We start from the raw sequence: 26,107 nt of genomic DNA, 5'->3' as shown, positions 1-26,107 counted from the left end.
AAAAAAAAAAAGTCTCATTAAGCCAAGAGGAGAGAAAACCAGTGACAAATGCACTAGGCTGCAAAGGAGATAATGGAAAATGTAAAGAGAATGTACATTACACGCAGGACTTTGTAATTCTTTACACCACTGAGTTTGCACTGTTTGGGTGAAACAAACAGTATGCTTTATCTGCATGGCAAGGGGAGAAGGCAGCCTTGTGAGCACAGTCTTCAGGCTCTGAGACTCCCAACTACATCAAACACAAAGGGAAAGGAAAAGAAAAGGGGATCAGGCTGCAAAATATGACACTATTAAGCAATATTATGATACTTCATAGCGTAAAAAACTAAAAAGCAAAATCATTGGGATGTGAGAGTTCTTTCTGCAGATAAATACCAGCTATGGCATTACCTGGTCCAGGGAGAGAAAGCTCTTGCTTGGATAGTTTTTCTAATTTACTTAATTCCTCCCAGTGAGACTTTGGTTTAAAAGAGGTGGGAGCTGCCATAGTACCACACTGAGAATCTGATCTGTTCTCCCAGGATATGGAAAAGATGCGCCGCAGAATGGAGATGGATTGCGATAAATCACCTAAGACATCCCACGAAATGAGTGAAAGATCCTCAGCCAAACAAAAAATCATAATCACAGCCACGTTTTGAGGATCCCAAATCTCTGGGAATCGCCTGGAATTCGCTGTGAATAACCCCTGTAGATCCAACACCCACCTGAACAAAAGTGAATCGAAACAAAGAGATAAAATGTTTTCCTAACAGCTTTTGAAATTCATTTGAAGAAGGTCCCAGCTAAAGTGAAACATTCTTAAAGGGAAGTGGAAGACTAGAATGCTTAATACTGGAACAGTCTGGGCATGAGGGAATGACACAGCAGCTCATTAGGGACGGTTCGCAGAACAATCTTATCAGCGAAAAAGATTTTCTCCCTATATTTTAAGAAAGCATCCATTTAATGGGAAAATTAATTCAGAGTGTTGGCTAAATGAAGCCTGGAGACTTGGCAGAGATACAGCAAACTTATAATCGGGTTCTCAAGTCCCAGTTTCTGCCCCAGATGAATCTGACGTGACTAGCAGGGGAAACGTGACCCTGCAGCTCTCTCCTATCAGCCCAGCACGGTGTAGGGCTGCTCAAAGCACCAGGGGCTGATGTCTGCCAGAGTCCCCACTGGGCATCCCATCCAGATGAACAGGTTGCTAAATGGAGCGATGGTGCACGATGCGCTCAGCCTCAGCACCCAACACACAGCCGTGCTGCTGGAGAATGGAAACAGAGACTTCACATCTTCATTGGTACTGCCACCACTTCATCCCAGAGAAGTGTGGATGGTTTTTGTTTGAGTAACACGTGGAATTTTGCTGTAAGTCCTCTTTTTGGGCAGCGCAGCAATTTTTAATAATCTGCCATCTGATTTTTTTTTTTAAGAACTGAAATAACTGCATTCGTTTGAAATTGAAAGCTGAAACATTTCATTTTCTATCTTAAATATGGGCTTTTGTGCTGGTGATGGGAAAGGCTCCAAAGGGTTTGCAAGGCAGGTTTTCATTTAGATAAGCTTGCCTTGGCCAGAGTAGTTATTTCAGCTTATCCACAGCATCACAAGGGCCTCCGCTCAGCTGCCCAGGGCTGGAATCCTCCTGAGGAGGGCTCTTCTCATGGGTGTCAGCACATCTGAAACATGTGACATGTACAATGAGATCGTCCTTTCTACACAGAAATGCACAAAGGCACCGTAAAATTCTTCTTTCTCAATACTTATCAACCCCATTTTAATCCAAAATTGCTTTGACAATAATATTTCCAACTTCTCCTTTTGTGAAAGCTGCTATTTTTAACCAACACAGCAGAATCTGATCCAAAGTTAATTAAAGTGATAGGAAACAGCATAATTTGTTCACTATAATTTATGACAACCCGTAAAGGAGCCAAAGTCTGTATCTGTGTTTGCATTAGCATCAAGAAGAAGAGCCATCCACTCACTGCACTGATTTTCTATTTAGCACTTCCTTCAGGAGCTTACCCAGCTCTTGCATGTGTTCCATATGTCCATATGTCTGCCTTCACAGTTGACTTCTGCAGGAGAAATGATGTACTGACTACGCCTGTAAATTTTGTTGTAGGCCACTGCTAACCCTGGTTTGTGAGGGGAGATCAAGTTGTTAGCCCAAAAAAAGACAGAAGTTAGGAAGAAAACAGACCAAGCAAAACCAAAGAAATAAACAAAACCCAAAGCAGAGGATCTCCAATTCCTTCTGCCTATTCCTGGATTTGCTCGTGTTGGCAACCTGGGTCTCCCAAATCCCTGTGTTTCAAATAACACACAAAGCGTGCAGCCTTGTAGCATGAAGATCCATGATTTAATTATGCTTCGTTAAGCAAAGTTCAACGCTCAGAGATGGAAGCTACAAATAAATATGCAGTCCCCTGGATAGAAACTGGTGAGGCATACAATAAACACATAATAAATCCCAAAGCTGTTTGACAAGCTAGAAGAAAGTCAGTTAATGTGGTGTAAAAGGTACACATTTAGTCCTGGATTATCATCAGCCTTCTGGATCACGGCTCAAAGATTACAGAGTATAAATGGATGTGATTTGGGCACACGTTTCGCATGGCACTTCCTTTATCTGACCATGGTGATCCTTGCTGGACACCAAACACAGCTGCTGTAGGGAAAGCACTGCAACTCACAACTTCATGACACTGTTAGCACTTACTTGAAAAAAGATGAAATATGTGAGGAATTGGAGGAAATTAAGCTCCTCAAAAGCCATTCTATTTTTGTATTTGCATGTAAAAACACCTACTTGTAAAGACCTTCTTAAAAATAAAAATTACTTCTGCAAGATTTTTTCACAGATCGCGCTGCTTTCTGCGCCCATTTTTATTTTAAAATCTTTATCATTATTATTCTAACATGAAAAGAAGAGTTGTTTTGTATTTAAGTGCTTTTATTGCTAAATCTCTCATTTTAGGAAATCATATGTTTTCTGCCTGCAGCTGAGGGCTTGTTTTGTTTCACAGTGCGCTTTGGAGAAACCTTTGGCTCCAGACCAAACTATACATATCAACATTTATATAAATCCTATGTATTATCCACTAAATCAATGAAAGCCCTTCTGCAATGGTTTATGGATAAGCTCTTTTGATCAAGAAACTTTCAAAAACTGCACATTTATATTCATCCAGTGCATTTACAACAGCTTTGTATTATTCATGCAACACCCATTGCAAAGTAGGTTTCCACCAGCACTAGCTCTCCATGTAGCAGTTGTAGGGAAAGTAAAAACAAAAAAAGCAGCTCTAGCCCACATAACTTTATGGTCAACCATATGGAAGCATTGTGTGCACATCTCAGTGGACATTTCAGCTCATAAGAACGGAAGAGGAGATGGGGGCACAGGGCAACACTCACTGCTGCTTTCCTTCTGTGTCTGGTCCCACCTCCAGACCCCCAGGGCTGAGCCTTCTGCATTCAGTTCAGTGGGAGAAATTGTCATCTTCGTGCCACATTGGGGTTTTCTGCAAACACAGCCTGGAAAGGAGCCAGGAAGCTTGCTGTGGTCATAAAAGGAGACAATTCAAATAAATTTCCCCAAAATCTTCTTGCATAGGTACCGATTCTAGTGGGTCAGCTGGGATTACATCATCTTAATTGCTCATTGCTGACCTTTTTGAAAGTCTCTAGCGGTGCTGCTCGGCTTCGATACTGTTTGAGTTATAAGAGGTCATTGATCGTTTATGGAAATGGCTTCTGTAGTCAAATCGCATAAATGCATTCAATTCCTGCTAATACCAGAGTTTGCAAGATGCATTTTTCTCCCCCAGACTACAAAGGCAATCCCACTCCCTTCACATCCCATGGTTCTGAATTCTTTTGATTCACATCTAGTTTATTACATATATTGCTGGCAGAAAAAAACAGAACAACTTTGAGATAACTAAAAATAGTCTTTAATTAACATGGAGACACTATTGAACTTGCAGCATGATGAATGATGATGTGAACACAGTGCCATGCTCCAGCATAGAGGCAACAACATAACAGTAATTACAAGAGCACTTCCAATGGATCTGTACCTTCAAAGAATTTCTCAGGTAGGACATTTTCCAAAGTAACCTGCCTGGATTCTGAAGCCAGTGAAATTGAATTTGTCTCCAAGAATTAACGTAGAGGCAAATTTTCAGTAGTACAGACATCATTTATTTCTCCCTTCTCCGCCCAACTTATCTGTGCTTTTTCACTTCCATCTTGTTACTGCCACGTGTTGACATGGAAGAAATCTCCAAGCCAGCCTTTCATTGTAATTAAAGGGCGTCAGCAACGGCTTTTTGTTGCAGAGCTGGAGTTCCTTTGGTGAAAGAGAATTCTGCACAGCAAAAACAAAATGTGAGTAAATGTGACTCATTCCCAGCCTATTGATTTTGGTGCACTGCAAATAGCCAAGCACTCACGTTAGGGCTGAACACGGAGTGCTGAGGCCGCATGACACGTGAGTGCAGATGGTACTTAGGAGCTGGTGAAAGAATTCATTGCTTTGGCAGCAGTGTCAGTGTTTGGCTCTCAGTCCTTGGTGGCTTGGGGCAGCTGAGAGGCTCAGGAGAAATGCTGAAAATAGGATGTTCCCTTCCCAGACATTGGTACATCCAAGATATTCCCACCAAATGTTCCTGAAGGAGATGATCCCAGCCCTGTAGTTGCATGGAAGGGGCAAGGAAGGTAAAGGGTGCAGTGTTGGGTGTGCACCTTTAATCTCCAATTCCATTTGAAGCAATTACACCCTGACAATAAGCAAGTGTAGTAACCTTGTTTTGCAGGAAGCTAGGGAGAAAACATCCATAAAGGATTGGGACTTCCCTGAAATGAGCTCCTGCTTTTTCCTCCATGTTCAAAAGCACGTTTCTGTCTTATAGGAGGTCTCATTTCTCAGCAAAATCAGAGCAATTACAGCCCACTCTTTGATACAGATTTCTGTTTTTATTGGCTGGGGCCAGTCATTATTTAAAAGTAGTTCTGGTTCACATCACCAGAAGTAATGGAAAGTTACCTTTAATACCATCATTTACCATTTGTTCCTATTGTAATGGAACGTCTGCTTGCTGACTTTTCTTGCAAGGTTAATGGTCACTGCAAAAAAAAAAGAAAAAAGATAAATGCAAGACAGAGGGCAAGAAAATCCTCTCTTCATTCCTTTTAATTAAATGTTACAGAAATTAGAGGCGCCACATCTCGTGGGCTGTCAGAGTGAAGCCCACAATCCTAAAGATCAAACAGATGTATTAATTTAAACAAAAGCTGACTATGTTTCATGCAATGAGAGTCAGTAGCCTTTGCAGGGAAAAAGGAATGCCTGTATTTCTGCTGCCTTCCCCCTGGCCTTTGGAGCCACACAGCACTGTGCAGGACCGTGTCAATTGCTCATTGCTCTTCCAGCTCCTCCTGGGCGATCCTCTTGGAAATAGCCTCTCTGAAAACAACCTCTTTCAGCAAAAGCTCAAACGAAGATGCAGGGAGGAGGTTGTTCTTAAATCTATTGTGAAAGAGATTTCGAAGTATTGATTTTTCATATTTCTGCTCTTCCCAGACTTTTTGTCACGAACATCAAACGGAATGGCTCGACGCTTTGCTCATTTTAGCTGTGGTCTGGCCAGATTTCTGTAATTTCTGAAAGCTTAAGAGCGTGAAAGGAACATCAAAATAAAAATTTACCCCAGAAACTTGTGCCCTGAATTTGCAAACAGTGTCCTATACGGTCAATATGACTACATAGTGCTGTAAGTGTTAATTTAAGAGTATTCGTAAGTGATTACAGTGCAGAGAGTAACTTCAAGTTCTTAATGAGCATAAACAGTTGTGGAAGTAACTCAAAAACTTCGCAGATGCCTACGAGTTATTCTGTTGGTTCCCTGAAGCCAACCAAGCATGCACTCATCTATTCCAAAGCCAGGTCCTCGGAATGCAAAGCCCACAGGTCTCTGCTCCACTTTTACACTTGCAGTAAAATCTGAAATGGAAAGATGCAAAGGAGCGCAAAAACCTCAACTTACGACTTGTTTATGTGATGTGCTACAGAATTCCAACATTTCTTTTCTACTTCAGCCATTTAGTTTTGCTTGTGCAGGCTTTACCTTGCTTCCAAGACCAAATACAGAACAGAGAAAAAGTAAATATAACAAAAAAGAAAAGGAACACGGCAGAATTTCAGCATACAGACTGCAGCAAGTCCATCTGGCTGCCAGTGCCACAAGCTGTCCTTCATCAGTTCAGCAAAAAGATGCTACTGTGTGGCCAGCAATTTCTGGAAAGGCTGGCATAGCACACACAAAGCACCCTGGATCTATCCAAACTGCCATAGATGAGGATACCTGCCATAAAGCCCCAGTCTGATGGAAGTGATGCAGAACTGGACTTCAATCAGAGCAGATTCATGACTTCACCAAGGAAATTGCCCAGAGCTGAGCTGATAATATTCTTCAACCTGCAGTGCCCAGAGGATGCATTACTCCCCCAGACAAAACTCCAACTTGGAAACTCATGCAGCCTGAAGAAGAGCAAAGCAATTCTAGAAATTCAGTTTAAACAAGCTAAAATCTGTCCTGTTTGCAGTGCCAATTTCTACTTAAACACTCTTATTTTTCACAAAGGCAATAAGACCAAAGTCTGGACCCAGAATTGCCAGCACGTCTTTGAATGCTAATGTAAGCTTTTAAAACAACCAAGTATATCTACAAGCAAAGCTCAGATTTGAAAAATAACCAGACTTGGCGTTAATATTTCTGCACTCTGAACCCTAGCCCTCCCCCATGCAGACCCCAGGGGCCTCCATCTGGCCAAAGCTCCAGCACTGGAGGAATCCCTCTTTGTCAGTAGTGCTGGGGCCAGGCTCATGCAGGGCATAATGGCCTCAATCCCAATGCAGTACCTGAACTCAGGAGAAGTTTGGCCAACTTTTTTTTTCTGTTACACAACCAAGTTTTTGCCACATAAAACAAGTTTTTGGAGATTTTACAGAACAACTAACAGAGCCAAAATCTTCAGTAATGTGTTTACAGTGTTGGCACAACCGAATGGGAAATCCAGTGACCAGCAAGTTGAAGCATTGCAGACAGTGAGATCAGCACGCAGCAGCCAGCTTCAACAAATTGTGCTGTTATAGCCATGCTCTGCCGCAGTGAGATGTCAGAATTCCTACAGCATCATACGAGCTATTTAATACTGACTACTGTCTCACAACTTGCTTTGGGTATACTATGGGACTTTACAAGGTAAGTAGCAAGACAAGCCGCCTTTGAGCAAGGCTAGCACCTGTGCTACACATCCTTGGGCAGGATGTGGTTAGTGCAAACGGATTAAGGACAGCCAGAACTGGAATGCATTTGGACCAGAAGCCCTTGATGTTGCAGCTGTTGACATCTCAGACATTGCCCCTGGTCACTCACTCATGGAAAGCAATCCTACTGCCGGAGCTGCAGTCAATCCCACAATTCATCTGCTGGCAGATATGTATTTTTGCAACTCACGTGTGACACGTGGAACAGAGGATCACACTGAAATGTTTTGCCCAGCTGAAATCTACGTGGTGCCCTTCACAGCAAAATGGTTTAAAATTCTATGGGACATTTGGGAAAGACTAGTTTTTCAGAGGTGACTGCTTCAAAAGAAGAGTTTGTCTTGCAGCTTTCTAATTGTTTTTGTTATGTACAGGTCTTATCTCCTAGCACTTTGTATTAGCAGTTATTTTAATTAAGCTTCCCAAAAAACTAATTTCAGGATTTTCATTTCATTCCCTTCATTCACTGAAGGAGTGCCAGATGATGCTTTTTAAAGATTTATGAGCACTTCTTCAAGATTGGTACAACAGCATGAGTTGTGGAGCTACCTTAGCTAGTTCAGACTTAATATAAACACTGACAAAAATTTAGGACCTTATTACAGCAACAAAAATCTCCAGGAATTCTATTATACAGGACAGTAACCTGCCTGGCAATTAACCAGTAATTAATTACTTCAAGAGACTCGATTGCTCGAGAATGGGATGGCTGCTCCTTTAGCATGTCAAGCAAAGACCAAGGCTTTGAAGCAGAGCGAGGCAACCTCACAAACCTTCCCAAACAGTTCCTATGGCTTCAGGTTTGGGTCCTCAGCTCCAGCACCAATGGGCACGTGGCCATTTCCACTACTTACTGGAAAGATCTCTGTTATCACTTCATTGTGGTGGTGCTTGAGAATACTGCTCTTGCATAGCAGTCCCCATGTGCAGCACGCTTCACAAATAAAATACAAGCCCTGCATTACTATTTTGCAAAGTAAATTACAGGGTTCACATTTCCAGACAGGCTTTCACAGGGAGGAATTAACCTTCTGTATTTTGTTCTGTGTCAGCGGTTTTGCACATATAATCATTTATGAATGAAAAAGCATCGACTTTAACATTTAGATAAATTTGAGTGGACCGTTCGAAGGCTTTGGTAAGCAGGCAAGATATACATAAAACAAATATGTCATGTATCTTGCTATTACTGAGCTTTTCTCCCTACTTATTTTGCATTTAATTCTCTCAAGTGAAACAAATAGGGCCAGAACGTTCAATCTCTGGAAGTAAACCAATGTCCTTTTTATCAAGTAGAAAAAATAAGCTTTTAGATGAGCTATTCTCTGTAGAATAGTTCCTTCACGGGCAAATAAAATCAGAAGGAAAGGTGTGTTATTGAATCATCTTCATGGATGCAATATTCTTCCTTTTATATCTTCTATCTTAAAATATTTCAAAGTAATACTAGAAATATACAGCGGATTTTTAAAATGATGAGTTAGATACTGACATTTCTATTTAGATTCTGACATTTATATCTATTTTATTAACTCCGAGCATTTAAACTCCGTGTCCTCACCTTATCTCCTTTTGTTAAATAACATAAAAGGGAATTTTCTAGGGTTTAAGAGAAAACATTTGGTGGCAACAGGAACGTCATACTTGCACTGACGGATTGTACAGACTAACAGAATGTCTGCATCTATATTGGAAACTAGAAATTGCTGTTAAAACCCAGGAAAAACGCGTCAAAAGTAATTTTACCTGTGACAAACCGAGGTTAAATTATTAAATAGGTACATTTAACTCTACCTTTTACACATGCAGACACATTACTCTTTTTTGTGTTTAATGCAAGTCACTCTTGGCCATCAGATTCTGGTGTCTTGCTGTGCTGTGGGACAACATGGGCAATAAAGACACATTCTGTCTTCCTGTTAGCCAAAAAATGGCTCAATCCTGGCTCTTTGCCTTCTGGTCTGAAGAAAAGGACTAACACTACTCTGCTGATCAGGAGCTGAGGCACGTGGTCACGACAGCATCAGTAAAACCCCTTGGGTCCCTCTCTGGCTTCCTTGGTAAAAGCTCTCCCTCTCCAAAACACACACCCCTGCTTTAGTACTGTTTCCAGCCACATTCTGATAGCGCTACCTGTGTATTCTCATGGTGCACTCAGCTGTGCTGCTGTTTGAAGGCAAGGGATGCTTTGAGCCACGAACACCAGGATTAGCAACTTCCTGTCAGCCAACATAAGCTCTGGGATGATGCCTGTACTTGCTATGTTTGCAGACCTGTCAGAGAGTAAATTTGAATTTTGTTGTTGTTGTTTGTTTTTTTTTTTAAGGTATCTGAATATTCAGTGTTACTACAACAGTCTTCTGCAGCTCTGGATGCTTTGGACTAAATTCAGTTTAGGCCAGTGCTTCTGGCCAGCTCTCCACCTCCTCTCCCTCCTTACACACTCCATGCCTTGGTCCTGGAGGTACCCAAGGACACACTGAGGACTGTTCCTTGTGCAAATTTCACCCTTTGAAGTCTCACCAATGTGAACACTGGCACATGCATCACTGTGCAATAGCCCCACTGCACTGAGTGGATACTAAGAACATTTTAAGTGACTGCGTTGCCTTTGTGCTCAATTACACAGCCTCAGCAGCAATAGCAACCAGCGACCAGAGCAAATGGAAAGCAGGAATCAGAGGTGTGCAACTTGCAATTGTAGCAGAGATGGGAAACTGAGCCCAAGTGTCTCTCACCCTTCCCTTTCCTTCTCCTCCAACGTAGGCACTGCCATTGCAGCAGTGCAGGAGCCCCACGGGAGCAGCACACGGCTCTCCCTGCCCTTGACCACATGGTGCTGGCTCTGCCCACGGCCACAGCAGCACTAAATTCTCTTTTCAGGCTACTTGGCAGAACTAATCTCTTTTAATCTGCCCTCTTTATGGCATGTCTTTGGCCTGACAAAACTCCAATTTATTGACTGTCAGGAAAGACCACAAGGCCTATATCTTTCTTCAGCATTTCACTTTCTTCAGCGGTGTTGAGTGGTGAGGGAATGAAAGGTAAAGGAAGCATTTTCCCCCCTTCAGCCTCATAGGATTAGATAGCATTATGTCAACACTTTACATTGAAACAATAAGATATTTACATCTACCTGAAAAATTAAGGGCTGTTTCCTTCAAGCAACGTTCATCTTGATATAATCAAAAGAGAGAGTGGCACAAAAGAGAAGAGCTGGAAATAAATAACTTTTATACCAGAATCAACAGCTGCTTGTCTGCCTGCACCAGTACGGCCCAGGTTGGGCTGGGCATGGTTCTGTTTTGCCCTATTTTCTATAACACTTATTAGAGTCATCAGGATGTGAGTAGCTTTAGCACCCCCCGTGTTTTTCAGGGAGAAAAGACAGAGACATCACATCAGGGCTGCATGACAGCTCCCTGGATTAGTCCCAGGGCTGTGGCTGTATTGATTCCCTCCCCAACATGATCTCTTGTGAAGAAGCGGCTGGATGGAGAGATCGAAAGGAAGAGGGACCTGAGAATTCAGAGGATAGAAATAATTACCCTGCGGCCTGAAAATCTATTTGTTTGGTGTTTGGTTTTGATTTTATCTTTATTTTTTTTACCAAATCTGGCAAGACTACACAACTAATTACCATAAAAGCAAATAAGATTAATTCTTAAAGGTCTTCAGTAAGACGTGCACGGGCATAATAGTGTGAAGGGCAACAGATAAATATTAACAGCTTTGGCACAACCAGATGAGAAAATGAAGGCAACTGTTGCTGACCCAGCGATTCGCTGAAGGTCACAGCCTGCAGCAGGAGCACAAAGGGGCCCTCAATGCTTTCAGCACCGATTTGGAGCTTTAACCTGCTCGTCTTTTCTCCCCTAATTCCCTGAACCAATTCTACCACTCATCACTGGATAGAAGCTGGAATTTAAATGCAGTTACATACCATGTTTAACATCTCACCCTGAAGGATTGAATGGAATTAACCCAAATAAAGTTATTCAAGTATTGCAGAGCCGGTACCTGAATGAGCAGCGTTTGAAGGCGCACACCCTGCAATGGGGAGATCTCTGGACCACTTCTGTCTGCTCTGTGTTTCTGTTGCATCCATAAATCGTAAACACGAGGCAAAACTGCTGCAAAGCCTCGATGAGGCTGGGAGTTGAAAACGATCTGTTTTGGTCTGCTGGTTTGAAAATGGTTTTCTTGATGAAACTCATGAGTCCACCGGAGACTGAGACACAGATGGATGAGCCGAGCATATGATAAACCTGCTGCAAGAGTTTGTAGTTAATTGCCCATCATCTTTTTTGTCTCACCATAAAAAATTTCACGCCCACCTTGCACAGTAAAGGTAACCGGAGTGTCATAAACCATTTGTCTCCTGTGCTTTCTTTTCTGCATTATCCGATCGGTCTTGTAGTTAGAATGCTGTTGAGACAAGACAAATTTGATGAGCCTTTTTACTGATGAAGAGCACTGCACCCTTTATCAAATGATCTCCATTCTCTAATGAGAAGAAACACCTTCCAGAGTCATTTGCATACTAATATCTTTATTTCTAAAACAATAAGCTGGCTGCAGCTCAGAGCCCTCTGTCAGAATAAAATGATTTCATTTGCATGAACAAAGCGTGGAGAGCTCACAAGGAAAACATGCCCCTTGCCAGGGAAATGGAGGGCACCCTATGCTCAGCAGAAGTAGCAGCTGGGGGTCCAAGGCAGTGTGGGAGCACCCAGCACAGAGGGGTGAGGATCCCACCTAGAGGGACACCTGGTGGGCAAGCTGCAGGACAAGAGGCCTTAGAAAGGGGATCTAATGCCACAGATACCATCTGTGCTGCTAAAATGCATTTATCACTGCCTACATTTCTCCCTCTCTCTTCAGTTTTATTGCTTGGGCAGAAAATATTGCAGAAACAGGTCATTGCAGGGCAGAGCAGCAGTCCTACTCTGAGCAATAAGAAAGACAAAAGGGTATCTAACAACAGCACTTCCAAACCTGCGCTCAAAAGCCAATGTTTTCACTTGGATGCCAAAAAGGCTGCACTTTCCTGCAGCACACAAACAGTGTCGGGGTCTCCTCCTGCCTTCCAGCATTGCTGTGCACCCACAAATGGAAGAGAAAAATTACCTTCCCTGTACCACATCCATCCAAAGAAAGTGGAAACCCTCTCTGGATTCCAGCACTGTTTGCCAGCCAGCTGTATAGAAGCTCCCAGAAGATCCGGTGACGGCAAAGCTCCCCAGAAACCAGCTTTTCTTCAGCAACCAGACAATTTAAGGAGAAACAAGCCAAGTCTAATGAGCAGCTAAAGGAATTAGCCCACATTTCCCAGAGATGGTTTAGAGTTTACCATTTAAATCTTTGGCAAATAGGTTTTGCCTGCTGCTCTCTCTGCATTGATGCACATATCCTCCACAGCAGCAGCCAACAGAGGGGAGCACAGAGCACAGTGCCCATCATTCCTCTGCTGGCAGGGGCACTGCATAGTGCTGGGCATTGGAGGCGGCTGAATGGGAGCAGAATAGGAGAGGAGCAAGCTCTTCTGGCAGCCTCCATGCAGCCCATCCTCATGCACCAGCACTGGTGATCAAAGCAGGGCCTGTATTATTCATCCAAGACAGTGCCTATTTTAAGCAATTGGGAATGACTAAAAATAGTCAACTGTTGAAGTAAGGCCTAGGCTTGAAATAATGCTGTTAGCATTCTTTTGCATCCATCTCTTACTGGTTCCTGTGAAAGTGAATTACAGATTGCTGGTTTTCCCCAGCAAAATAAGAGGAGCCATTCCACATTGTGCATGTTTTCCTCTGGTTGCATTAAAACAAGCATTAAATTGAAGTTTTTTTTCTCCCATATCTTTCAAAAGGCTGCCACCATATGGGGATTGGTTTTAATACAAGGATCATCTTTGGGTTTATTGCAAATAGATCTTATTGCAGCATCCTCTCCTTGTATTAAATGGGACAGGACAGCAGGCCAGAGAAGGAGCCATGATACCACGCAAGGAGTAATTACGCACAAATTGTTCCAGGCCATGAAGATCTTAGGGCTGTAATTACCTTCTTTAAAATTACCTATTTACTACAAACACGTGCTTTTTTCCTTTGATCTATAAGCAGTTCGCTGTGCATTTGGAGCAGTGTAATTTGAACTCTTCTGCACCTTGACTAAAACCACCAACACTCCACCTCCATTCTTTAAGAGACTTCTGTCACCAATTTACATTTTCTCATTTTGCCCCTTTACAAACTTCAGTATCCATAATGCAGTAGCACCTGTTGCACCTGCACACAATGGGTAAGCAGAGAACACCCATGTGATGCTGCTCTTCAGCTTCCTTCTCCTTACAGTCAGACTCAAAGAACTGACAGAGACAAAGCTGTGCCCTGCCTGGATGACCAGAACCAGAGTGGTCCCTCCTGCTCCCCTCACTACCCTGCATGTGGGCACTGCCCCACTGAGTAACCTGCAGCTCTGTAGATTTCTCTCCAGTTAAAAACTTCTCTTTTACCTGAGCGCTCGTTTTACCACTTGCATGGCTTCAAGATGGCATCCACCTCATCTGCATGAATTTGAAATTCAGGAAGGGCAATTAGAACGTATACAGGATGAGAAAAGAAAACAAGGAGAGGGAGCTCCTGCCACAGCCTTGGAGTGGGTGGGCAGCCAGGCAGGCAGGAGGCTGTGGCTGGACCTGCCAGGATGCTGCCAGTGAGCTCCTGTGTACCAGGCAGCCCTGGAACCACGCTGTGCTGAGAGCAAGGCCAAGAGCACGGCTCCTGTCAGCAGATGCACCATTGCTCCACATGGGACGTGGAAGGGCCTGTCCTCATCCAGATGGTGGCAGAGCATTGCTGAAAGCCAACTGAGAGGCGCCCACCTGGCACAGCTCAGCACCAGCAAACATCCCTGCCTGGGCTCTGTGCACCTCTGCTGTTTGCACAGCACTGCTTCAAAGTACGACTTGCCAGCCTGCATCACGCCAAAAACCCAGATAATCCAGCTACTGGCAGCATCCCAGTGCTAATACATTTTCAAAGCAGAAACTCGTAGAGTTGTTTGATACAGAAACCACCCTGTGTACACAGCAATTTATGAGGAAGCACAGTTTTTGGGAAACAGATTTCCCCTTTTCTTTTAAATGCAGTCCCAACAGAGTCCCAGTAACTTTCCTATAATTAGGAAGATGTCGTTTGAACCAAGAACAAGGCTTTAGATCTGAGGAAAAAAAAGTAACCTCTCCACCTCCTTGGAGCAATCATGCTATCTACAGCACCAAGTGGTCAGAGCACCAGAAGAATCAAAATGATGGCTTACTCTGACAGGTGAATTTCTGATGCCATAAACTTATGAATGGGAAAGCGTTGGTTTTTTTTCTCAGAATGTTGTTGGGAATAAGATACTTCTAACCTTACCAAGTATCCTTCTAGCTTAAGTATTTTAAACGAATATAGGAGCAGGTGTTTACTTGATAAATATAAATAAGTACATTCTCTACGCTTCAATGGACGTATATTGATCCTTGCTGCTGAGAATCTGGCCTATAGATTTTAAGTTAGTCTTCCTCTGGCCCAAGGGATACTTTAAATTCTTTTATCCTAATAAGCCTTTTAGAAGGACTTGACTTTTACACCCTCCAGCTTTTCCATATGTAAGGAAATTTATACTTCTACCCTTTACTGCCTGCAGTCAAAGGGAAGCAATAGTGTTGGTATGAGGGTCATTTTTTTAAACGTTTCACACATTAATAGTTGAGGACTTGAACAGAAACCCGCAGGGCTGCAATCATTGTGTGAATGGCCAGATTCAGTCCCCAGGGTGGAACGTGACCCCAACGCTGGATTTACAGCTAGGGTTGGTAGGATGCTATTTGAAGCATGGAGTAAATCTTGGTGACATCTCTGCACAGAGAACAGAACTGGTCTGACCAAGGAGAAAGAAAAGCCATCAGTATCAGAATAAAATAACATTTTTTGTAGTTAACAGCAAATAATTTCTTAGTACAGGTATGATATGTAATTAAATGATAAATCAAATTTTCACCAGAACGTGGTGGCCAGGTTCAACTGCATTACATAGAGCACACATGCACATAGCTATGCCCACACAAACACCTTGGCAGAACTAAACAGAAGGATGCTGTTAGGCCTGGGGGGAATGATTTTAAGCTCAGACATGGGAGGTTTAGGTTGGATATTAGGAGGATGTTTTTCACCCAGAGGGTGGCAAGGCACTGGAACTGGCTGCCCAAGGAGGCTGTGGATGCCCCATCCCTGCAGGCATTCAAGGCCAGGCTGGATGTGGCTCTGGGCAGCCTGGGCTGCTGGTTGGTGACCTGCACACAGCAGGGGGTTGGAGCTGGATGAGCACTGTGGGCCTTTGCAACTCGGGCCATTCTATGATCACCTGATGCTCTGAGGGTTGTGCACGCTGTCCCACCTCAGGACACAACCCCACTGCACCATGGCAATTCCCTCCTTCCTGCAGCTGTCCCTATCTGCAGCAGAGATTCTCCCTGCAGCATGCTGCAACCTGCCGGCCCTTCAGGTGTCCCCACCCAGCTCCAAGACCAGATCTTGTGCTCTATTTCCACATTCTGATCTGAGATTTTACTTGCCTCATCAATTCTGAGACTCCTTGATAAGCTGACGTGGAGCTTCAGATCGCTCCAGCTCTGGAATGGCAGAAGTCAATAAAAGTAATAAATCAAATACATCTGTACCACTGTTTTGGTCTGGTCCCACCAGCTCCCCAGAAAGCTTTGATGGCACCATCAAAGCACACAGCCAGTGTCCTATGCCAGACGCTGAGGGAGAGGAGAGAAAGGAGCTGAAGGAGGAATTAAGAAGCACTGATATCTCACCTGGGTGCAGGCAGCTCCATTGCACTGCCCTGCAGCTGGCAGTCAGAACACTGCTGTTCTGTGGCTGCAAAGCGTCACAGCACTCACTGACTCTTGGACTCCACCTGTCCGCAGGCCATGTGTCTCCATCCTAAGAAAACTGGAAAGAGGTAAAGAAGGTGGAGGAAAAAAAAAGATCATTACAACTAAAATTCTGTTATTAGCAACAACAGGTTTAAAAAACACACTTTGCAATTGCTCGGCATGTTCCCTTCAGGAGCGTGCAAAGCACTCTGTACCCTGATTGCTGCCAAACAACTGGAGCTTAAAGGAGGTTTCACCTTTAGCAGAGGGTTCTTTTTCTGCCCATAAAATAAACCGCAGCTAAGAAATAATGTTTTCTCAGCCCTGAATATAATAGTGAACTGATTATTTTTATTGCTTACCTTGTAAAAAATCTACTCTGCGATTAGGTGACAGCATTGTTATCAAATAAGTAAGCAGGTAAGATGCTGCATGGAACTCTGAGGTGCAATACACTCATACAGTTACGTGCCCAAACAACATCAGAATGCACTGTAACTGCTCACAGAAGTTTTATAATGTGAGAATCATCTCATATTTGCATGTGCAATTACTACAGTTGCATAAGTAATTACATAAATTGTGCAATTATAACAACTGTTTTCTGAATCAGCTAAAAGAAGGGAAAAAAAAGCAACAAAACACGCTTCTCCTTGCTGTAATAGAAATGCTATTTGCATACAGAGAAAAATAAGATTTCTGTTTCCTGGGATATGCAATTCAATTACTGTGGGGTACTTGGCTTCTCTGTTCCTGAATGGAGTATAAGAGATTCTGTGGTATGAAAAAATAATGCTTGGGACAGTTTTACAGCTTTGCACTTAGCAGTAATATTTCCTTTTGGCCCACTGCAATTACTGCATGGTTCTTCCGCTGCCATCAGAGAAATTAGTTGGCGTTTACAATTAAGAGGACGCAGTCTTGGGGCACAGGGTTGTTTAATGGCATTCTTTTCCTGCATAAGCACTTGGGTCACAAGGCACCGCATTGACTTCATTTCTCAGAGGACTGAAACATGAAAAGGAATGAAGAATCCCATTCTAGAATTATATTTCTGGAATTTACCAACATCTGCTCCTCTTAACAGAACAACAGGTGGGAGGAAATCCCTCTGTCTACTCATCAGCAATTTAAACTTGTGAAGTGATAACATCTGAATGTGCTGCAATAACTGGAAAAAAGACACAAACGTGGCAGGAAATCAGACTCAAAAAAACTCCTCAGACAAAATCATCCCATCCAGAGAGTAAATGAGGCTTAGAAATCCCAATATTCAGGACCAAAGCTGCAGAGGGTTTCTACTGACCAGGCAGCACGCCATGCTGGCAGATGGAAGCCTGCATGTTCACATGTAACCGAGATGCCACCTGTATGCAGCCCAATATAGTGGGGCATCTGGAGCTCCCACTGGGGAACACTGGAATCCCCATCAGAGCTGTGCTCCCACAGCTGCACGTAGCCAGCATTCTGTCTCCGAGCCGCTATTAAATCTCATATGTTAAAAAAGAAAAGGACTTCTACCTGCTGTGAGAGGGGAGAATGTCTATGATGGAGCAATCCAAGCCCAACCCCCTGCAGCTCTGAGCAGCACAGCAGTGCAGCACCCACTGAGCCATCCCCTCCCTCGGGAGCAGATGGAGGAGGGATGCTGTGTGAGGAAGGGCTCACTGTGGGTGGAATCTGTATGCCACTTAAACTCAGGCTCCTATTGGATTATGGTGGCCTGCCAACAGAAGATGCACTCTCTCTGTCATTTACACTCCAATTTAAGAAGTAAAAAGGGCTTTTGCACCTTCTGGAGGAATAAACAGAGAAGATACACATGCAACCTCTCATCTGGAGGCACCATGTATTCAAACCATCAAAGGTTTCAGCCAGATCAAAGGCTTTCCTTTTTTTAAAAGACCTTCTGTTCTACTGTGGGAGAATTAAATCCCTGTGACCGCACACTGCAGCCTCCTCCATAGCTGGTCTATGGCTGGTGGAGGTTCCAAGCACCTCAAGGAGGGAGCATTTGCAGTTCTGGCCGAGAGCTGTCAGAGGAGCAGTTTGCTTATGGTGAGAGCCTTCTTGTGCCCTCTTCAGAATGGGGCTCAAGCACCAGCCCATGGTTGAAGCAGTGCCCACAGTGCTTGAAGATGTATTTAGTGATTCTTGGGACAACTGCTACAGGCAGAATGGGCTCCTTTGGCTGCAGGCTCCTTTGTCAGGGAAAGTTTTGCTGTAATGTCACTGTGAGCAATAGGATGTCACAGCATGGCTGCTTAGCACAGTGCTTGTTGCAGAGCTCCTCACAAGCTGCTCAGGACGTATCACCTTATCTGTGAAATATCTTTTGCGTGCAAAGAGGGTAAAAAAGAGAAGAGAGCACTGAATCCTCCCTGGAGCAGAATGAGAACAAATCTGCACTCAGCAAAGTGCAATGGGAATTAAATACACAACTGCACATGGGCTGCACAGCCAAAGCAATTGGGATTATCCGAGGTTTGCTTGGGAGCAGCCGGTCGTGTGGGGCAGATAAGTGCAGGCAAACCTCTCACAGTGCCAGCAGCCCATGAGTATAAGCACTTAAACACCTGAAAGGCATGAAAGCTTAAGGCACAAATCGGCTTCCCACGTGTTCAGAAGGAGCTGGGTTTTCCAGGTACTTCTTCAGGTGCCTGAACACTTCCAAAGTCAGACCTATAGGAAGCCAAGCAAGGGAATAGAGCAAGGGGAACTCAGCACTCTCCACCAGCATTTAAATCCTCCTTTCCTTCAGATCTCAGCTGCTCTCAGCCAGGTTTTATGTCCCACCCCATTCAAACACATCGATTAATGATGTTATAATTGGTTCCCCGGTGTCACAACACTTAAAAGATAGAGGCTCTAGAAACCATTCAGAGCTCTGGGACAAAATTAAAGTTACCTTTTTTTAAGTTTCGAATTTGCTTTACACGTAGAAATACAGAAGGAGAGATATTTAATTAAATAACAGAGGTTCTCCAGAACTTAGACTTTTTGCTTTGAGCAAATCTATGGGATAAAGGTATTACTGAAATGTCCTGCAACGTATTACTGGAGCCTTGCACTGCCCACGGAGCAGCTACAAGTTCATAGCTCAATGGATTCAAACAGCACGACCATTTGACACCCAACCTACCTCCCTCCTATTTTGAACACTCGGCTCCTAAAGCAACTGTCCATATTTTTTCCCTTTGCAGGTGCTATCTTCATGGCCTTGATTCAAGGGATGCTCTTTTTTCCAATGAAGTTTGCATTATTCGCCAAAATTTCAAAGTCAGTTCGTGCACAGCTCATCCAACTCATTGACCTTCCATTCAAAGGCACAAGACAACAGATATATACATCTACACATTCAATACATTTTCTTCCTATTTTATTATTAAAGTTAACCAAAAATTAAAAAGAAATGAAAACAAAGAAACAAACAAACAAACAAGAACAGTGCATGCAATTAAAGCACATCTTTTGGTTCAAAATCTAGAAAGAAAGAATTCAATTCACAAAAACTGCAGCACAAACTATGCCGCTCATTCAGAGGTTGTGCTACAGACTGGGACATCTCTTTGTCAACTGTTTTCTGCAGTGGGGCTGAAGACATCTGCAGCCATAACATTTTTTGCTGCAGAAAGCGAAGGCAAAAAATTTCTATTCCATGAAAAAGCAGAAAGAATTTAAAAATCCATCCTTGACATTTCCAAAGGAAAAAAGGTTACATGGGATTAAATGTGATACAAGTACCCCATGCAGAAGCTTGCTCTCGTGAGCAAGTTCAGAAGTGATAAAAGCAATAGAAGACTTCTGCATTCAAATGCTGAGGATTACTGATTTGGGAAACTGCACGAAATAACTCATTCCTACCCCATATTGTGATACCTACAGAACAGCAGGAGTCCAGCAAGGCTCCAACAGCATCTGCTTCTGCAGTGGCAGACACAAATACAAAGTTTGTTGCTAATGGATTCTTTCTCCATCACTTCATTGCCGTTGATCTGGAAAAGAAACAGTGCTTTAAAATCCACATGGCTCCAATGCTCCATTTCAACTTTGAGATTCTGGGAAGAACCAAGTTTTAAATACACTCTGGAGACACTGACAGTGGTACTGTCATCATAAAAGAGTTCATGTAGCATGGATCATGCAGAAGATTCCCAGTGAGAAATTACATTCATATTTGCTAAAACAAAGCACTCCAGAAGTTCCCATCATGCTGACAAATACCTGTGATTACTGCATTGAGTACAACTGCAAACCACGGCGTGGAGCCATGGAAGGGGCAGGCAGAGCAAGGGCTGCTTCCCATTCCTGTTTCGTGATCCCCTGGAGGGTTGGGTGACACCTCCATCCCCAGCCAGGGAGCTGGAGGAGATGCTGCACACAGCTGTGGGTTTTCACAAACCTGTGTCCCCATGACAACTCTCCTGCTTCCTTGCAATGTATTTTTAATGGCAATCCCTCATTCTCTTCCTCCCAAGCAGTCTGCAGCTCAGCTGCTGGCAGAGTTGGAAGAAACACATGCACTTCTCACTTGACATATGTAATTTCTTACAGCATTTTCTTGCTTGGTTATAAAACCCTCCATGAGATGTCCTTCCTTAACTTGCTTTTATCTGCAGAGTTACAGCGTGTAACCCTCTGTGTGTTTATAAAACCCTACTAAGCCAAGGACTTTATTTTCCTTCTTTATTTCTTGATGAAAGATTACATGGATGCCCACACTGTTAATAACTGCTCTGCGTTCCCCATTCCAGCCCAAGGTCAATCTGACATGCAGCACTTCACAGAAAGTGCAAATATGACAAGGGAGCAATGGGATTTTTTTCTTTTATACCCTTTGCATTAAAACCAAAATTGTGCTCTTTTCTCGCTAGCAACATTATGCTTCAATAAATTCTTCAAGCAAGAAAAGTGTGCACCACATGTGAGTTTCAGCAACTTATAGAAATCTAACGTAAGTAACTGAAAGGAACAGGTAAACCTTGCTCAGAAATAAGCTGGGAAATAAGAGGTCAGGGTGAAGCTTAGAAGGTTGGATGGCACTGGAGAGCTCTGATTCAAAGGCAGAACAGTCGGATCGTTTCTGACTACATGCACAGCATCTTCGAGGATGCGACCGACAGACTTGCTCTCTGGATGTTACCTCAGTTTGTTATTTGTAAAGAAGAACCCGTTTTATATGCTATGCATTAAGAAATTACACTGACCGTTTCTTTGTTATTGTTCTCTGCCTTTTGAGCCCTCTTATGGGAAAAAAAAACACCCGAACAGATTTCCTTTAATAAAACCAATTTATTTCACTCTGCCTGTTGAGAAGGAGAAAAGCTTTGTGCAGTTCCCAGCTGTGGCTTTGAGATACAGCCACGTCCTCCTTCTCCTCCCCACTTCTTGGCAACTTTCCCTTTATTAACAGGTCTGTTTTCTCAATTTCTCCAGGTTAAATTATCTCGGTTTAACAGTCTCACAGGGATGCGTTTGGGTACTTTGCGAAAGTAATGCACTGCTGGGCACGCTGCAATAGCAAACACAAGTCATCTCCATTTCAGCACATGGCAGTTTTTTATCCTCCTAATTGCTTTCAGCCATCCTTGGGCTAAGTGCTCACTGTCAAAAAGATCATCAGGAAAACTGAAGGGACACCCAGGTGAGTCTCATGGGTCCACTGAAAAAGGAAGGAAAGAAGTCCAACTCTCACACCCCACGTGAGGCTGATTATTTCTTCTATGCAGAAGAACTGCAATGAAGCAGTGCCCCGTTGTTTGTGGAGCAGTTGGCTTTGCACTGCTGCTAGCCCAGACAAATAGGACTCAGCCCATCTTCTTCCCTTTATCATCCACCACATATTAATTCTCTCAGCAAATCCCAACAAAAATGATGAAAACTTCCTAACATAAGGCAAATCCAAAGTCCAGGTTGTCCCATTCAACAGTCTCTAACCACACATCTGACTGTTCCAAATGCTAAAACTGGCACTAGGTCTTGAAAGAAGAGGGAAAGGAAAAACCATCAGTTTTCTTATGCCAGATCTTTACTTTTTTGGCTTCCAAAAGTAACTACAGCCAACAAGAAAAAGGCACACTGCCTCAGCCCAGGCCAAAACAATCATTTGCAATAAGAAATTAAGAGACAGAGCAAAGCTTTATAATAGATTGTAATGGGAACTAGCTCAAGTGAAATATCTGCTCACATCTTCTGTCTGACAGTCTTGCGTTGTGTATAAGTGCTAAATACAACATGCACAGAATGTGAGACAAAGTCCTATTACACTTATTTTTCAGTTGCAGCTGAAGAACAAATAAAAAACAAAAGCAGGACACCTAACAAGTGGGGTTATCAGCGAGCCCGATCTACAGTTAGGATCTCCAAATTGGTGTTCATGCAGATTAATGTTAACTTAGCACTCAGTCCTCTCCAGAACACTGCCTGAATGTTTCACTGCTATTGCAGAACTACAGCAGGGCAGTAGGGAGGCACCCATGCTTTGTGATGGTTCTTTATGGGTTGGTTGGTGTGCTGAGCCACACTCAGTCCTGCTCCGAAGGACAAACCCAGTGGCTCAAGCCATGTCTGGGGCAGCAATCTCTCTCTGGAAGTTTCTTGCAAACAACAGAGAGAACAGAAAACACTCAGAGATGTTCATTTGCCTTTTTATTCTGCGTGTTGCTGCTTTTTTCTCCCCTTAAAATTAGCGCTTTAGCTACTACAGTCCATGTACTCAAGCAGCACTGCTCAATTTAACTAAGCATACAGAAACTCTTCTTGGTTCACTGTGATTTGCAATTTAACAATATGTATGCAAATGAAATTAGTGCTGGCAAAAATAATTACAGTTGCTCTTGGGAGGATTAATAACTAAAGTCTGCCCTGCTTATGGTAAGGTTTAATTTAATTCTGTTGCATATATTAAATGAAGAAACAAATTCTGTGTTCAATATTGTGTTTGGCAGTTAATATGTGCTCACATGAATGCTCGTGCATTTAGATGGAGTGAAAAGGACCATGCTCACAGATACGCTCATGTCATATAGAGAGAGGCAGACAGTGATAATTACTGGTGGTAATCACAGGGCCTTCTCCTGGAGATGCAGGAATCCTGCTATCCATCGCCGGGAAGCGGCTGGGGCTGACGTATGGCTATGAGGTGTAATAACCTTGTATAAGCTGTCCCCTGCAGCTATGAGTCTTTAATAACAGCACAACCACTGCTCTACACAACATTCATATCAACAAATCAGATTTCGAGCATGGCTATAAATACCTCCCACCTTTTTGGCCCAGCACAGCATGGAAGTGCTGGACAGAAGGGTGACACCCCACACTGCGATCACCTTGCCGCAGGAAATTCCTCCTACACTGCAGTGGAACTGTCTGGCTTTTTACAAGGCTTTCATGGGCTAGATTAACTTTACTGAAGCCAGTGGGCGTAACAGCTGCCTCACATTTGGATTAGCATCCAAATCAATCAACACCCCCTACAGTGCCAGAAGCTGAATTCGTAAGAATCCCAACGAAAGCAGCAGACATCTGAAAAATGGGAGAGCTCTATGGAGCTGGGGGGTGAGAATGAGGGCTGGACATCGCCTGCTGGGGGTGGGTCCGTATCCGTTTGATATCTGCACTTTTGCTATTTAGTACACTTGATCTGTGGATCTTGAAGACCAAAGTAACGTCATCGAATTAACTTGTAAATACTGGTTTAAAAATGGGGTTCGCTTTTAAACACTTAAAGCTTTCCTGTGTTTGACCTGAGAGGATCACACACTTCCAACAAAGTTCTACTGCTGCTGCTGGAGATCATATGAATACTTCCACCAGAACTCTTCTTCGTGTTTACCACACAAAAATGACCTGAATCCAACACTTGGCCCAAACTGGCCAAATCCAAAACTGGCCAAGAATTTACTCATTTCACTGGATAAATACGCCTCTCAGAGACACGTTATCATGCATACATACATCCATATAACCACATAATATACGTTCTACACTGGCACATAGGCAGCTGTAGATGTTTGGTATATATCAGCACATACAGAAACATCTGCAGCATGTCTCTGTCATTTGCAGTTCTGCTGCTAAAGTTTTCATTGTCAGAGTGGATGTTTAGAAATCGGATATGATTTAATGGTGTCATTTAACTGCAATAAGGCGACTTGCTTAAAACATGAAAAAGTAGGTTTAATGAGGATGTTAAAGTAAACTGTAGTATGGATATAATTGAGGACTGTTACCAAGAAAACCTTTAGTGTCGGAGGATTATGGTATTTTTTAGTACCTTATTAAAACATTCAGAATGAATATGAACATTTTTAGGGATGTCTTGCCACATAAATAATTGGACCATTACTTTCATACACTGTACACTATATAAAATGTTAATAAGCTGTCTAAAATAGCACTACATTATAAGAACAGATTTTATATTCCATTAAATATTTGGATCCAAGTTATCCACCATATTTTCTGTCCTCAAACCTTACATAAGAAGAAAGAGACAAGGAACCATTGTTATGCATGTTGTGTTTCTGAAGAATCACCCAATGCACTTTTTCTTAGGATTTCCATTAATGCCACGAAAGACCAGCTATTCTTGTTCTGCAGTGCTCTGAACACACGCAGATCCCATCTTCCATTGCTGATTCTTCTGGAACACTGTCTCATATAGTCTGCAAATCTCTACCACACAACCAACTTTCTCCACCTAACCTCAGAAACACAAGCTGCCCAACCACTAAAGAATGGCTATAAGCTGATAACTAAAATCAAGGCCTCACATTTCATCATAGGCGAGGAAATACCTGGGATCCATTTGAAGGACCTGAATTCCTAGTGGCAATGGAAGTGCTCCCATGGACAGCAGCACATTTTAGATGATGATTCTCATGCAGAGGACAAAAGAGTTGCAGCTGTACACCACAAAGGACATCACAACCTCAAAGCAGTACGAGTAAATGCTAATAGCAACTCGTTGTTCACAGACAATGGCCAACTTCATCAATACAAATCAAATCAAAATGGTGAGCGACCCAATGGTACTGACAGCTGTGCTGCCTATAGCAGTGGCTCACAAATTGGCTCAGCCCAAAATTTTCAACAGAAGAGAATTTGTTCAAGATCCTTGTTTCGCAACAGTGTTTATCAGATAAGAGGCATGAGACATAGGCAGGTTTAAAAATGTTTGCCATCATCATCAGAAGTACGTAAAAAGCAAAACAGTTCAAAGTTTGGGATCTCTCTTGTTTGAAAGAGCAAATGAAAGTCATTGCACTTATCTGACTCTCCAGAGAGGGTAAATAAATCAGATATAAAGCCCTACAGTAAGAGTTAAGTGTTTCCTCCCTACGATGCTATAATTTACAGAAACCTTTCAAGGCTGTGTAAGTCACTGGGGTTTGATTTAGGAGGATCCATAACCTGTTGAAACCAATGAAAAACTACAGATGATCTCAGCAACCTTTGGAATAATCTGTGCTAAACTGATGGAAAGTAAACTTTGTGATTTCCAACAGCACGCGGAACAAAGTCCAAACAACATTTTTTTCTTCAGAGACATTCCCACAGGACCAAAGAACACACATGTGGACCATTGGCAAGAAGCCCACATTCCTATTACCACGGACTTGCAGTGCATTTATCAATTACCAGCAGTACCCTCTGAATACCATAGATAACACGCCATGTGCTGGGCTGCTGAACAGGTTGGAGGCAGATAAAGTTCTTTAGAGATACAAATGATTATCACAGAATTATGTATTGATCTATTAATAAGAGAAGGTAGGAATAGCGAGGAGAAAAATCATATAACGCTATTAGAACACAACTCCAACCAACCCTAAGCATAACATACT

At 42.9% G+C, this 26,107-nt stretch overlaps 1 long non-coding RNA gene across 3 annotated transcripts; it reads right to left on the bottom strand.

Annotated features, from left to right (window-relative positions):
- On the bottom strand, window positions 1–25,314 carry LOC125698900 (uncharacterized). 3 transcript variants are annotated; one of them, XR_007379368.1, is made up of 6 exons: window positions 25,058–25,314; window positions 20,143–20,254; window positions 16,197–16,335; window positions 11,351–11,598; window positions 3,415–5,127; window positions 1–2,132 (listed from the first exon to the last, which is right to left on the bottom strand). It is a non-coding gene; the product is annotated as an uncharacterized LOC125698900 (long non-coding RNA). The 3 variants fall into 3 exon arrangements; XR_007379369.1 differs by having other exon boundaries at window positions 1–4,369; window positions 4,455–5,127; XR_007379367.1 differs by having other exon boundaries at window positions 1–5,127.
- Between the last annotated feature and the right edge of the window lie 793 nt (window positions 25,315–26,107).

Source organism: Lagopus muta, chromosome 11, assembly GCF_023343835.1.
Source record: "Lagopus muta isolate bLagMut1 chromosome 11, bLagMut1 primary, whole genome shotgun sequence".
Taxonomy (NCBI): Eukaryota; Metazoa; Chordata; class Aves; order Galliformes; family Phasianidae; genus Lagopus; species Lagopus muta.
Note: the sequence above shows the minus strand (reverse complement) of the source record. Positions and strands in the feature narration are given on the sequence as shown.